This window comes from Balaenoptera borealis, assembly GCF_965194805.1.
Source record: "Balaenoptera borealis genome assembly, chromosome: 16".
Classification (NCBI taxonomy): Eukaryota; Metazoa; Chordata; class Mammalia; order Artiodactyla; family Balaenopteridae; genus Balaenoptera; species Balaenoptera borealis.
In genome coordinates, this window is record NC_138872.1 from 73736851 (window position 1) to 73752892 (window position 16042).

Below are 16042 nucleotides of genomic sequence, written 5' to 3' on the forward strand. Positions count from 1 at the left end.
CACGGGTTCGAGCCCTGGTCCAGGAAGATCCCACATGCCGCGGAGCAACTAAGCCCGTGCGCCACAACTACTGAGCCTGCACTCTAGAGCCCGCGAGCCACAACTACTGAGCCCGCGTGCCACAACTACTGAAGCCCACGCACCCTAGAGCCCAGGCTCCACAATAAGAGAAGCCCCCGCAATGAGAAGCCTGTGCACCGCAACAAAGAGTAGCCCCCGCTCACCGCAACTAGAGAAAGCCCGCACGCAGCAATGAAGACCCAACACAGCCAAAAATAAAATAAAATAAAAAATAAAATAAAATAAATTAAAAAAAAAATTTTTTTTAAAACTACCTCTCACTGTGCCACCTTCTCTTACTTTTCCAGCTGAAGTTGGAGACTTCTGCCCGAGATCCTGTGGCTCCTTTTTTCATATTTTTACCATAGCATTTTCATTAGTGGCAGCTCCAGAATCTCCACCTCAGAAGACATAGAGGCAGAAATCTGGTTGGGGTAGTTGGGTTTGGAGGGAGCTGCAGCTACCTGATTTGTCTTACTACCAAACACACACTTTTTGCTTAGATTGTAGGGACTTTTTGGCTGTGCCTCCCAGGCCCACAGCAGTGAAAGTGCCAAGTCCTAACCACTGGACCACCAGGGAACTCCCATTTAGGGACTTTTTTGGCGTGACTTTAGTGGAGGTGTTGAAGGTGATGAGGCTACTGAAGCACCCTGGCACCCACCCATTGGCACACCTGAGGTTGGTGCGAGGCTGTCAGGGTCTGTTTATAGGGGACTCATCAGGAGGAAAGAGCACCAAGGCACACATGTCTGGTTCAAGAGTGATGGGCCGGGATCAAGCGAAAGTGGTTCTGAGTTGCCTTCTCAGACTGTTCCTCTCATCATCTTCCAGCCCACAGCCCAGAGAGAAATGCTGTTAGAGAGAGGCAGATGGGGCCAGACGCTGCAGGGTCTCCCAGGCCATGGTGAGCCATTCAGGGTGTGTGGTGGGACCCCACTGTAGGGTTTGGAGCCAGGGAATTATATGGCTTGATTCATGTTTTACATCCACCACTCTCTGTCTTGTGGAAACAAGATTGTAGAGGGACACGTGGAAGTAGGGTCAGATTTGTGTGGGTCCTGTGGCACCGATGGGACCTCAAGTGGACCATGGCCCTGGCAGTCATTGCTACACGGGGCCCTCACGATGCTGGGAGGCATGATTAAGAGCATGCCACATCAGAGGAAGATCCGATGGGGTAGCCAAGAACACATGTCACACACACCCTGGGCAACTCAAGATTTTATGAGATGGAGTTCCCAGAGAGCAGGTTGGGTAGGACCAAAACCATGACATTCTCTTACAACTATGACGGTGGACTCATTTTTCATCTCCAGGCTCGTGTTAGTATGGCCTGGGAAACGTGGGTGACACTTTTATTGCCATTTGCTTTTCATCTATCATTAAGAATTTTTGATCCATATAGTGTGACTATATATAAACGTTCACTGTGAAAGAGATATTTGAATACCCAGAAATTGATAAGTTTCCTCAGGCTTTTGAAACAACCCTTGTAACAAACACTAAAGAAGTACAAAGTATCATTGCTAATGAAAGTGGACAGAGGTGACGAGTCAATAGTACTTTGTACTTCAACCACCTTCCAGCAGAGCATCTCAAAGGGCTAGATATATATCTGAACATCAGACCCTTTCACAGAGGTCAGGAGGCTCTGTGATGATGACTTCTTTTAAGACCTAAGTATGACCCTTGTCAGGGTGAAGTCACCAGCTATTTCCCCAATCATAGAGCTATTGAATAACAGCTTTGGCCAGGATATGAGTATTGCGTTTGGCTTGTCATAACAGTTTCCTGGCCTGGGCAGGTGGAGTATTGCAGAAATGTGTGTGTGCGAGCACTCACGTGCACACAGTGGGGGTGGAGGTGGTGGTTGAACTTGATAAAACCAGGAGGAGGCAGGCTGCTAAGGGGGACACTGGCTTTGGCTTTGGCTTTGGGCAAAGTTCTGACTCTGCCCTTCCTAGCTGTGTGACTCTAGAAAATTAACAAATACCTGTGAGCCTCAGTTTCCTCTTTTGGAAAATGAAGATGATAATTCCTCCCTTGATGAGTTAGTTATATGTGGATTAGATGATCCAGTATGTGCAAAATATCTAATACATAATAGGGGTTGACTAAATATTTCCTGTAGCACATTCTTAATGACTGCTTAATTTAAGAATTTTTAGAACGACTATTGTTTTTGTAAAAATAATTTGAGATTATGTAAAATTCAAGTCATATACAAAAGCACAAAGAAGAAAGTAACAAATCATAAAATTTCCTACCACCAGGAAATAACTATATTTTTAACACTAGGTGATAATCATTTCATACCTCTTTCTGTGCAAATAGGTAGTTTAATAGGTAGTTGGATAAATGAATGCATTAAAAATAACTTTACATATTATGTATGTATTTTAGTTGAAATACAAATGTGAACTTTAATTTTCCTTGGGAGCTAATGAAACTAAAGTAAGATGAAAGATTTTCTGAACTTCAGAGAAATGCTTATGTACAAGTGATATTTGTTTCTTTGAGATTCATTAAGGTTGTGAAAAAAAGATCATAAAAAATACGATGATTCTTTTTAAACTACAGTGTCCATTTTAGCTCATATTTATTTCCAAAATTGGTACATGTTTGAGAGTTTCTGCTTAAAGCTTTTACACTTGGGATGACATCATTTTGGATGGAATATTGTTGATTCATTTTTTTTTCCAGCCCTTCCTTTGAGCTGGTAGAGGCTATGGAAAGTTCTGAGGTTAGCTGAAGTTTCTTCTCAGATGTAGGTCATGCTTTCCTGCCCGAAGTCCTGTGGAATGCTTTCTCTTTCCTTGAAGTTCAATAGCTTAGCCAGGATTGGCTCTGGGCCAGTCACTCTATTAATTTTTCAGGGTATTTGATGTGCCCTTTGACTGCTGATGACCTCCTTCTATATCTCTGCATACTTTTCCTGTTTCCTTTTTTTAGGTTCTCTGCCTCTGAGTCATCAATTACAACCAAGTGTTGGATCGTCTCTTTCTTTTTTTTTTTTTATAAATTTATTTATCTTATTTATTTATTTTTGGCTGCACTGGGTCTTTGTTGCTGCGCACGGGCTTTCTCTAGTTGCGGCGGGCAGGGGCTACTCTTTGTTGCAGCGCGCGGGCTTCTCATTGCAGTGGCTTCTCTTGTTGCGGAGCACGGGCTCTAGGCACGCGGGCTTCAGCAGTTGTGGCACGTGGGCTCAGTAGTTGTGGCTCGTGGGCTCTAGAGCGCAGGCTCAGTAGTTGTGGCGCACGGGCTTAGTTGCTCCGCGGCATGTGGGATCTTCCCGGACCAGGTCTCGAACCCGTGTGCCCTGCATTGGCAGGCGGATTCTTAACCACTGCACCACCAGGGAAGCCCTGGATCATCTCTTTCTAATTTCCACAATTATGAATTTTTTCCAGGTGCTTTTATCTGTTTCTTTTCTCCTGTGAATTCACTATGAGTATCTCAAGCACGTCCTTCGTTAATAATTCTGATTTTTTTTTTAAAGACATACTCATAATTTCTCAGATTTTAATGCACTTTTTTTAAAAAAATTTATTTATTTATGGCTGTGTTGGGTCTTCGTTTCTGTGCGAGGGCTTTCTCCAGTTGCGGCAAGCGGGGGCCTCTCTTCATCGCGGTGCGCGGGCCTCTCACCATCGCGGCCTCTCTTGTTGAGGAGCACAGGCTCCAGACGCGCAGGCTCAGTGGGTGTGGCTCACGGGCCTAGTTGCTCCATGGCATGTGGGATCTTCCCAGACCAGGGCTCGAACCCGTGTCCCCTGCATTGGCAGGCAGATTCTCAACCACTGCGCCACCAGGGAAGCCCAGTAATTCTGATTTTTGATCATGTTGGTTCTCTTCCTTGTGTCTAATTGATTAGATTTTCATGGTGGTGTTTTGGTCCTCTCTTTGCTTCCTTTTCTTTTCTTTTTTTTTTTTTTGCCACTTGTGGGATCTTAGTTCCCCGACCAGGGGTCGAACCTGGGCCCTTGGCAGTGAGAGTGCAGAGTCCCGACCACTGGACCGCCAGGGAATTCCCTCTCTTTGCTTCCTTAGTTCTATAATTTCCCTTTTCATCTCATTCTGGGGTGCTATTTTCTTGTCCTTGTGCTCTTATTTACTGATTCATCTATAGTGCAAAGCACTTGTAGGGGCATTTTCTTACAAACAGCGTTCTAAATGCTGCAACATCTCTAGGACTGGTCCTTTTCCCTTCTCTGCCTACATCCTCTGGCTAGGTGATCTCTTCTATCCTATGATTGAATGCCATGTAGATGCTTATGACTGGCAAAGTTATACCTTTAGCCCACACCTATCTCTTGAACTCAAATTAAAATTCAGCTGATTTCTTGACATCTCCACTTGCAAAGCTAACATGTATCTCAAAATCCAAATGTTCTATACGAATTTCTTGGTTTTCTTCTCCCACATCCCAGTCACTCTTCCTCCCTCAGTTATCTCCATTAGAGTAAATGGCACCAATATTCACCCTGTTGCTCAAGCAAAAGGCCTCACAGACACCCTTCTCCTCACGCCCCATGTCCAGTCCACTACCCAAGCCCTATTACGTCTACCTCCCAAGTGTGCTCTAGCACTCTGCACCTCTTTCATCTCCACCCTATTGTTATTTCCTGCCTGGATATTCCACTGACTCCTAACTGGTCTCCCTTCTTCCACCGTTGCCCCCCTATAATTTATTCTCCACTTAGGAACCAGGATGTGGTGGTTTAAAACATGTTTGCAAATTCTTTGACGCATCTGTCATCAAGATGTGGAATCCAGTTCCCCTTCCCTTGAATATAGACTTAGTCACATGCTTCTAAGAATAGAATACCCATGCCTTCAAGGCTAGATCGTAAAAGATGATATGGTTTCCACCTGTCTCTCTCTCCTGTGATCGTTGCTCTTGGGACCAATTCCCCATTCCTTAAGTGAGCCCAGGCCATGTGGAGAGGTTACCTGTAGATGTTGCACTGGACAGCCCCAGCAGAGGTCCCAGCCAACAGCCCACTTTAACCACCAGATATCTGAGCAAGGAAACCCTGAGATGACTCCAGCCCAGCTGTTGTTTAAAGGCAACCACATAAGAGACCTTGATCAAGAACCACCTAGTTGAGTTTCGTCAGCCCCCAGAATTGTGAGAATGATAGTGAGTGTTGTGATTGTGATTTTACATTACTAAGCTTGGGGTGGTTTGTTACACAGCAATAGATAACTGACACACTGAGTGACTCTCAAATATAAATGATATTATGTGACTCCCCCACTTGACGGCATTGAATGTTTTAGAATTGAGTTTATTTTTTTGGCCACACCACGCAGCTTGCAGGATCTTATTTCCCGACCAGGGATTGAACCCGAGCCCTCAGCAGTGAAAGTGCAGAGTCCTAACCATTGGACTGCCAGGGAATTCCCTCGAATTGAGTTTAAAGTAAAATCAAAACAAAATCCTAGCATGATCTGGCCCCACCTTCCATCTATCTCTTCCCTCTTGCTCATTGTGCTCCAGCCCTGTAAGCACCAAGTGTTTCCTCTTCTCAGGACCTTTGCACATGCTCTTCCCTGCATGAAATGGACTTCCCATACCTCTCTCCATGGCTGGATCTTTCTCGTCTTTCAGGCCTCAGCTCAAGCATCACCTCTGCAGAGGATTTCTCTCTCACTCTGTCTAAAGGAGGAACTCATCCTCCTTCTGGTCACTCCACCCTGCTAAGTTCCCTCAGAGCAGATACCACACTCAAAAATTAGCTCATTATTTGTTTATTTAAAAAAATTGTATGTTCTTCCCCCCAAATTAGAACATAAGCTCCACATGGCAGGAGTCTCATCTTGTTCATTCTCAGAACCTAGTAATTGACACATAGTAGGCACACAATAAATGTCTTTAGAATGAATGCGTATCAAGGGAGGGAGATTTTGTGATTTACCTCCTTTATATGGAAATCCTAGCAAGCATTGAAATTTTCCATTTGATGGCATTTCCTAGTATTGAATCTGGACTAATTAAAAGAGAATAACCTTTTGTTGGTTGTCCTCACTTTTTTCATTCATTCATTCATTCATTCATTCATCAAGCACAAGATTCCTTCTCCCAGAAGGTGGAGGTAAACAAACAATAAGTATTAAAGATACAATGTAATATTAGGATGTGATACATCTATGAAGAAGAATGAAGCAGGGCAAGGGGATAGAGTGTGAGTATTTTAGGGGGACTGTTTTAGATGGAAAGACCTGTCTGAGGAGGTGACTGGAGCAAAGACCCAAATGAAATGAGAGATGGAGCCACAGGAAGATCTGAGAGTCCTCCCACAGAGAGATGGGTCAGCAAGTGCCAAGACCCTGAGAAGGGTGTGTGCCTGGTGTGTTTGAGGAATAGCTGGGATGCCAGTATGGCCACAGCAGGACAGAAAGGCAGGAGATGAGGTCACAGGGATAACAGGGGCCCGTCAGGAAGGGTTTCTGAGACCCTAGTAAGATCTTTGGTCGTTACTCTAAGAACTATGGGAGGCTGTTGGAAGGTTGTGAGCTGAGAAGTAACTGATCTTTGTTTTAAAGAACATTCCAGAAACTGGACAAGGAGGGGAGAGGGAGGAGGATAACTGGTGAGGAGCTCCTTTTCACTCCAGGCCAAGTTTTCAGCAGGGCCTCGGAGAAAACGTGGCCCAGCCCCAGGTCCCCTCACCCTCACCCTCAGTGTCCGGGGAGGCCCAGTGGGGCCAGACTGTGGAGGCTTCTCGGGAAACTGTTGGCTCCTTGAAATCAACATCTTAATTCATTCCTTCGAGACTGGAGACAATGGTCTGTCTCTCCTCAGACACCTGCTCCATCCAATTGCAAACAGAGTGGAGTGTCTCTTAGCTCAAGAGCATGTGTTACTCAAACAGAAATCATTGTCACAGGCTGCCTCCCAGTTGGTGTGGCTTAGTTATGAGTCAAAACAGCCTTTCAGCAGCAGTGGGCTTCTAAAGAACAAGAGTTCCCCAATAGCTCTTTTCCCAAGTTTGAAAATGACACCCACACTTTGAGAGGGACAAAGACATAGGGAAGAGATTGGCCAAGAAACCAACCAGGCTTCCCTGGATCAACACAGTGTCCTTTAAAATTGGGTTTACTTCCACTGTTGTCTCTGAACTTTTTTTCAGTTTCTTTGAATTTAAAATTTCCCAAATGGTCTTTGAGCTGTTTTCCTTCTCAGTGAATTCGAACCTTGAGTATCCATTTTGTCATTGAACAAAGCTGATATTTTACACTTGGGAAACTGTTTTTAAATGAGTGGATTATAGAAAGGACTGGACAAACTGGTGGCTCGGTGGAGGAGGGTGTCACCGTGGCTTGTGTCCCCCTGCCCCTTGCACGTCTCCTCCCTCCCCTGTTCTCCCAGCATGCTTGTTAAGTGGCATAGGGTGCAGAAGGAGGGATTACCAAATGGAACATCCAAAAGGCATAATTCTTGGCTTCATGGAGTTCACTTACTTTTATCTAATCTTTTTACTTATAAGATTCATTAAATGTGCACTGTCTGAGGACTTCTGAATATCTACACCAACTGTTAAACACAATGATGTTATTGGATTCTTAAAACAAGCTTCATTTTGTAATCGTGAAGACAGGCAATCAGGGCAGGTGAGATGTCTGTCATGGGGCTGGAGACACGCGGCCCTCTGCAGGCTCTTGGTCAGAGTGTATTGACTGGCTGAGTGATGGTATGTATTCTCCCAGCTTTATCTGCCAGCTCAGTGACTGGCACTGCCATGTGCCGTAACTGGCCATCTCCCCCGGGCGCCTGGGAGCCTTCTTGAGTTCTCCCTTTACCCATGCCACCAGATCCACTTGCTCTCCAGGTCCCGTTTGGTTGTATCTCTGGACCATCTCTCTTGTCTGCCTCTTCCTCTCCGTCATCCCCACCATCATACTTTCAATCTAGCGATAATCATTTCTGGCCCAGAGCAGTGCAATAGTTCCTAGTTGGAGTCTTTTAAACTCCGTCTTTTTTTTTTTTTTTAATACGGCAGATTCTTATTAGGCATCAATTTTATACACATCAGTGTATACATGTCAATCCCAATTGCCCAATTCAGCACACCACCATCCCCACCCCACCGCAGTTTTCCCCCCTTGGTGTCCATATGTCCGTTCTCTACATCTGTGTCTCAACTTCTGCCCTGCAAACCGGCTCATCTGTACCATTTTTCTAGGTTCCACATACATGTGTTAATATACGATATTTGTTTTTCCCTTTCTGACTTACTTCACTCTGTATGACAGTCTCTAGATCCATCCACGTCTCAACAAATGACTCAATTTCGTTCCTTTTTATGGCTGAGTAATATTCCATTGTATATATGTACCACAACTTCTTTATCCATTCGTCTGTTGATGGGCATTTAGGTTGCTTCCATGACCTGGCTATTGTAAATAGTGCTGCAATGAACATTCGGGTGCATGTGTCTTTTTGAATTACGGTTTTCTCTGGGTATATGCCCAGTAGTGGGATTGCTGGGTCATATGGTAATTCTATTTTTAGTTTTTTAAGGAACCTCCATATTGTTCTCCATAGTGGCTGTATCAATTTACATTCCCACCAACAGTGCAAGAGGGTTCCCTTTTCTCCACACCCTCTCCAGCATTTGTTGTTTGTAGATTTTCTGATGATGCCCATTCTAACTGGTGTGAGGTGATATAAACTCCCTCTTTTAATCAGAGATAGAACGCTCTACAAAACAGCTAAATTTAGACACTTCCTAGTATAATGACCCATTGCCTTTTAAATGATCCAGGTACCATGTCTGTGTGTCTAAAATGTTTAAGCATTCTAATTACCATATGATCCAAAAGAGGACACAGTTGTACCCCCAAACGCATTAAGTTGTATGCGTTAAATATGTACAGCTTTCTATATGTCAATCATACCTCAATAAAGTGGTGGGGGGAATACGACTTTAAAGAAATGAAATACGTAGGCACTTTTCTCAAACTTTAATCGTTAACTTACTTCTACCATGATCTCACTAGGCCAGAATGAAAATGATCCTTTGTAACTCATTGGATTTTCTCAGACCCCAAATCTCTTGCTAATGTGTTTTACTCTCTCTCCAAGTGGAAAGTCATTTTCCATTTCCACTTTAAGTTGCTCCCTGGCATATTTAGTTAAGCTTCATTCTGGTTCACCAGAACAAAGGCATCCCTGGCTGCCCTGGAGTGAATGCTTCCATTGTCTGAGTTTATTGTGTCCAATTTCCACAGGGAAAATTCCAGAGGTGGTAGGGGAGCAGATTGTACTAGCTCACAGCTTTCCTCCCTAACTAAATACTTGAGGAACAAGCATGGATTGAGAAATGGGAGAGAGAAGTCAAAATAGGGCTTGGAATCCTTTCTGGAGGTAAATACAGATTTGGAGGGGAGAATAGTGAAGCAAGGGCTTAGACCTGTCTGGAATTTTCTGGGGATTTCCCCACTTCTCCTTCAAACCCTCCTTCTCTTTTTAACTTCCTCCCCTGTCTTTCTCTCCCCTCGTTTTTTTTGGTATTCTGGGAACCATAGGGAATAAATATTAATCTTATTTCCATGGGCAATATTTTAATGGAGGAGAGTCCAGTAAACACTATGTCTGATAAAAAATAACCTGCTCAACTCTTGAAATGTCCCCCTCTTCACCCTCCATTTTCTCCTTTCCTGATCTCTTAGCATCAGAGTTCACTGAACACCTCTGGATACAACCACCTTCCTTCCACTCTTTGGTCTTTTCAACGTGTTGTCTTGCATTTCCGTGTTTTTTCGATCTTGCATCTAGAGCTAAAAGTTAGGTTTCATTTGGGCTGAGGGAAAATATATAGAAAAGCAGACAAATTATTTCAACCTTCACTAACATTAGCTTCAAAATTCTTTGGGGGTTTACCCCCTTTCCCATCTGTTCCCTGTGTGGTGGCCAGTGAAGTCTTCTAGAATAGTAACAGTTAATGCTCTCCTCTGATTGACTATTTTTCTTTTACTTCAAGAGGAAAGTAACTTTAACCCCTCTTTTTTTTTTTTTAAGGGAATGAGCTCGTTTCAGAGAAGTGCAAGGAAAAGCTCAGGGTGACAAAATACCCGAAAGAGAGGCCTACAACAGGGTGCATGGGATCTAGCACACGTGAGGAATCACACTCCAAGCAGAGAAAGAACAGGAGGAGAAAAGGCCCTGTACTAGGGAGGCGTCTGGCCGGAACCTTGCCTGCTCTTGGCCTTGGCTTCTCCCTGGGGGTTCTTCCAGGCCCACAACTGTCCCCACTGACCCTCAGCCAGATCTGGACCAGCATTGTCCTCTTTTACTGCTGTGCACCAGTACCGTGTGCGCCTGGGGCTGACCTTGACTTCATCCTGGAGTTGGGGGGCACCCTGGAGGCCCCCTGGGGATGTCACTTGGCATGCCCACCCAGCTCAGAGCGCTCAGTCAGGACTGGCAGGTGCCTCCTGGGTTGGACCCCCAGGGACCTGCTGGCTGTGGTGCTGGGCAGTCATTCTGGATGGCCCAGTCCTCACTGCCCCCTCCAGCCATCAGAGGGATCAGGATAGGACCTCACAATCCCTGAGGCTGGTCTGGCCACTTCTACCCCTCCTCGATGAGCCTGGTCTCTACTCACCTAACTAGGAACAACAAATGTGTTTTCAGGCCTCTGTGGAGAGAGTTGGGAGCGGGCCGAACCATCGCAGCCTTTGCCCTCCATTGCAAACAGAGTGGAGAGCCTCCTGGTGCAGGAGCTGGCGCTGCTCAAGGGTTTGCACAAACACAAAGTTGAGAAATCCTGCTTGCTGGAGGGTGTGCGAGAGGCAAAGGGAACTGGTTGTCCCTGTAGGAGGAGACACTACTGTGTTGGCTTCAGCTGTTCCTCGTTGGACCCCTTGTGGGAATGGTTGACCTAAGTGTCCCTCTTCTCTGTCTACTTGGTGAGTAATTTAGCCTCTGTGGAACCTGATTTCCTCATCTTTGAAATTAGGGATAAGACCACATGTTCCTCAAGATCCTTTTCATCTTGGCCATTCTATGAGTTAATTAGTTGATTGGTTTTCCAATAAGCACACACCCCAAAACAGTGCTGTGGTCGTGAAGGTAGGTATTAATGTATTCCTATATTCTTGGATTCATCCAAAATGAGGGGGAAGTACTTGAAGGAAGAGACCTTCCTCCCCTCCTTCCTCCTTTCCTTCCTGTTTTCCTTCCTTCTTGGCTTCATTGCTTTTTGATAACCTTAATTACCTTCTACAATCTTATGTCTTTTGACACTAAAGTTGACGTTTATGAACAGCCGTTTGAGCCAGGTCTTGTGGATAAGTGAGGGTCAAACATGATGCCATAACTTTGGCTACGACAGTTTCCCAGAGAGCGTGCTGTAAACTCTGAAATGCTGTCTGCCAGTCACTGAGCCACAGTTCAGACATCTTGCCGAATTCAGAATTACACATGAAAAACATCCTTTGTGTGAAAGGAGTAAAGCACAAGGGCCTTTCCTTTCTTTTGATCCATTTATTTTCTTGGTTCTGGAATTTTTAACTGCTGACTTTGATGACTGGTTTGGTTGTACTAGACACTCCCACTGCTGTTTTCTTTAACACTTGCTGATTTTCCAGCTCCTTTGAGAGATCTTTGGTGTTTTATATGTCAAAATATGTGGACTAATAATTGCAGAAACATTCTACATATTCCAGGTTACTTTAAAAATTAGACCAAATCTTCATTTGTAATTTACCTTTCAGCTTTTGCGAAAGCAGCTAGCCATCATTTAAAGAGAATAGAATCTTCTGACCTTTCCACCATTTTCGCAAATTGTAAGGTGCCTGCACGGGCATGGGTGAACATCATAGGCAGATGGTTTCTCGTCCAGCATGACTAGGAGACCATTTCTAACCATGTCATTGTGCAGATGTGGAATGAGAAGCCTCTTGGCAGGGAGCTATATTGGGAATTCAGGCATCATGTGGGTGGCGGGATTTACAGGGCCTTTTCTTTTCAACCAGAAAATTCTGCATTTCCGTGATTCTAACCCCTTCCCTACCTTCTATACACCATCTGTAGGCAGCTTCTGACATGACTCCCAATAATCCTGCCTCTTGGTATTCACTCCCTCGTGTAATAGCTTCCTCTTAAGTGTGGGTTGGACCTGATTCCTGGATTCTAAGGAATAGAATACACAAAGATGATCGGATGTCACTTCCATGATTAGGTTACTTACACAAGACTGGGACTTCCATCTCTACCACTTTCTTTTAGCTGGCACTCTCTCTTGCTCTCTCTGCTTGCTTACCCTGATGAAGCAAGTTGCTACCTGGGGAGGCTCAGATAGTAAGGAACTGAGGTTGATCTCTGGGCAACAGTCATCGAGGAACTAAGGCTCCCAGTCCAACAACCAGTGAGGAAGTGAATCTTGCCAAAACCATGTGAAGAAAGTTTGAAGCAGCCCCTTCTCCAGTCAAACCTTCAGATAAGACTGCAGCCTTGGCTGAAACCTTGACACAGCCTTGTGAGAAACGCTGAGACAGAGGACACAGCTAAGCTGTGGATTCCTGGAAGCCTAGATTCCTGACTGAGAGAAACTGTGAGATAATAACTATTGTTGTTTTATTTTTATTTATTTATTTGGCTGCACCACAAGCCATGTGGGATCTTAGTTCTCCAACAAGGGATCAAACCCATGCCCTCTGCAGTGGAAGCGCAGAGTCTTAACCACTGGACTGCCAGGGAAGTTCCAATAACTATTGTTGTTTTAAGCCACTAAAGGTTTAAGGTTTGGGGGTAATTTGTTATGCAGCAGTAAATAACCAATACATCATTCAAGATTGTCAAAAACCATCACTCTCTTAACATTGTTTTATTGACCAGAACTCCTTTTAGTGTATCAAGTGTTTTGCTTTTAGATTGAATTTGACTGAAATTTGCTATCAAAGGGGTTGGACTCAGTCATCTAGAAAGTTCCTCTCAGCTGTAATTTTCAGAGACACATTCTTTGCTCCAAAAAACAAGCATTCATTTTTTCATCCTCATGAAATAAGAAGGCTTAAGTGGCCACAGTTGCTGGTACAGGATTAACTGGCCAGCTGTGCAGAGGGCTGCTGGTGTGAGCGGATTCAGGAGCAGGGTGTGCAGTTGTGACCCCTACAAGCTCCTTTGCAATAGCTCCTTTACAGAACAAACTGTACTTTAGCAGTTCTGTTTCTGAACTGAACTGTCCCGTAGCATTGTTTTTTTTTAAATTAATTAATTAATTTTTGGCTGTGGTGGGTCTTTGTTGCTGCACGCAGGCTTTCTCTAGTTGCAGCGAGCGGGGGCTACTCTTCATTGCAGTGCACGGGCTTCTCACTGTGGTGGATTCTCTTTGTTGTGGAGCACTGGCTCTAGACACACAGGCTTCAGTAGTTGTGGCTCGTGGGCTCAGTAGTTGTGGCGCACGGACCTAGTTGCTCCAGGCACGTGGGATCTTCTCGGACCAGGGCTTGAACCCATGTCCCCTGCATTGGCAGGTGGATTCTTAACCACTGCATCACCAGGGAAGTCCCGTAGCATTGTTAAAAGATACTCCTGAGACTCCTTTTTTCTTTCTTCTTCGAGAACAGGTGCTTGAGTCCTCACTTGTCTTGTTCCTTTGAGCACATTGAGGCAAAGACAGGGTAAGTGACCCACTCCTGGCCAGATCCTGGACTCCTCCCTCCCTACGGCTGGGCATCCCAACCTTGAAGTATCTTCATTGAGAAATGAACTCTAGGCTTCCCTGAGGATGGTGATGATGCTACCAGCACACCCTGAATCATCTGACTTGGACATTTCATGCTGCTACCTAAATTCTCTAGAGCTGTATGAAAGTGATATCGTCAGCTTTAACCTATTTTCCCTTTCTCATTTTCTATTTTCCCTATTTTCTGCCCCTTTCTCCCTCTCTTTATACCACCTTCCTGTATCATCTGCTATGGGTAAAAACAAACAAACATTGTTTAAAAAAAAAACAAGTTGATATATATATATCAATTAAAAATTTAGGGGCTTCCCTGGTGGTGCAGTGGTTAAGAATCCGCCTGCTAATGCAGGGGACACGGGTTCGAGCCCTGGTCCGGGAAGATCCCACATGCCATGGAGCAACTAAGCCCTTGAGCCCACAACTACTGAGCCCATGTGCCACAACTACTGAAGTCCGCACACCTAGAGCCCGTGCTCTGCAACAAGAGAAGCCACAGCAATGAGAAGCCCGCACACTGCAACGAAGAGTAGCCCCCGCTCGACTCAACTAGAGAAAGCCCACATGCAGCAACAAAGACCCAACGCAGCCAAAAATAAATAAATAATTTTTTAAAAATGTAAACAAACAACGAATTTCAGAATTCTTTCCTTCTCAACTCCAGACATTCTAACAAGCCTTGATGGCCCCTATTTTGAGGTTACGTACTGTGGCCAGGACCTGGGCAACAGGTCTCCTGGTGGCTCGTGGAGGTTGTTGTGGACTAACAGGTTTCCTAGGGCCTGCCTCAGCCTGTGGGTAAATAGAAGGTCACGTCAATAGTTATGAACATCCCAAATGTCTCTGGGTCTTAGCCTCACCTGCTGTCATAGGATCTTCCTTCTGCCCTTGGAGGGAGTCTTCTAGTGTGTCTTATTGGTACTCCTGAGAACTGGCAGGTTTGTTACCCCAGGGCATCACCATGTTCATTCCCCCTGCTCTGGCCTCCTTGGTTAATGCCCACAGCCCCTTGGCAGGCCTTACGTCTTCTGGTCCAGGGCATTCTCATAGAGCTGGTGTCCCTGCTGAGGGCATTGTGCTCTGAAGCTTCTGAAGTTAAAAAATGCTAAAAGTTCCAGTACTGGTTGAGGCACTATGGGCAAGCATCACAATCAACTCTGGCTAATTTAAAAAGAACAGAAATTTATTAAAAGGATATTGGATAGTTTGCAAAATTGCTGGATGGTCAGGGAAAACATGATGGGAAGCTCTATAGGCAGCAACAAGGGCCCAGGTCCTGTCTGGGAGCTGCTCTGGTGAAGACACCCCTCCCTGATGCCCTAGCTGGACCCCTGGCCTGCTCCCCCACTGGCACCAGAACCCTGTCACTGTCACCTCCAGAAACTAATGCTGCCATTGCATCTACTGTCCCTGACACAAGGTCTGTGGGTCTCCCCACACCCTCCTCTGTGGAAATATTGGGCTGCCTGCCAGAGTTTGGGACTGTGGCAATAATTACACTGAGGCAGTGACAGCAGTGGATTGCAGCCAGTCCTGTGCGGTCCACTCATTGGCATCTCTGAGAAGTTATGGGAACCAGCAGCTGCAGGGTCTTGGCTCAGCCAACAGGGACACTAGCCATGGTGGAAGATTTACAGACAGTGACAGTGATTAGGGAAATAGAGGCCAGAGGCAGTGGTGTACTTGGACTCAGGCACTTCTGAGGACCTAGGAGGGTCATGACTGCATAGTCCTGGTTCAGTTAGCAATGGAAATGTTGATGATGGTACTGGTGATAATAATAGCTAGTGTTTATGGAGCATGCCAGATACTATTCTAAGTGCTTTCCGTGTATTTATTCACTTAGTCCTCACTACAACACTATAAGGTAGATACTACTATTATCCTTCTTTTACAGATGAGAAAGTTAGACTTGGATAGAGGTTGTTATGTCGCAGATTGAGATTTCCAAAGATTTCCAAAGCTGCCACCGTATTGCCTAACCCACATGTTATTCTGCAATGTGCCCTTGATCCTCCTACCACTGAGCGGTGGTGTTTGTTCCCCTCTGCTTGAATCCGGGCAGGCTTCTGACTCCCTTGTAACCTACAGAATGCGGCAGAAATGAGGCAGTGTGACTTCCAAGGCTAGGTCAGAAAAGGAGATGCCCTTTTCAACTTGTTTACTGGAACACTTATCCTGAAGCCCTGAGCTGCCATGGAAGGAGTGGCCTGAGGAAGCCATGCTGTGAGGAAGCTCAAACTAACCCATGTGGTATGACCACACAGAGAGGTCCTGAAACT

The 16042-nt window shown here is 45.2% G+C and overlaps 1 pseudogene across 1 annotated transcript in view; it reads left to right on the plus strand.

Moving 5' to 3' along the window:
- The window catches only part of LOC309612663 (large ribosomal subunit protein uL22 pseudogene), an 83779-nt pseudogene continuing 67737 nt past the window's right edge, over positions 1–16042 (plus strand). The window contains exon 1 of the transcript XR_014249790.1: positions 1–16042. This exon is cut by the window's right edge and continues 13034 nt beyond it. The product of XR_014249790.1 is annotated as a large ribosomal subunit protein uL22 pseudogene (transcript).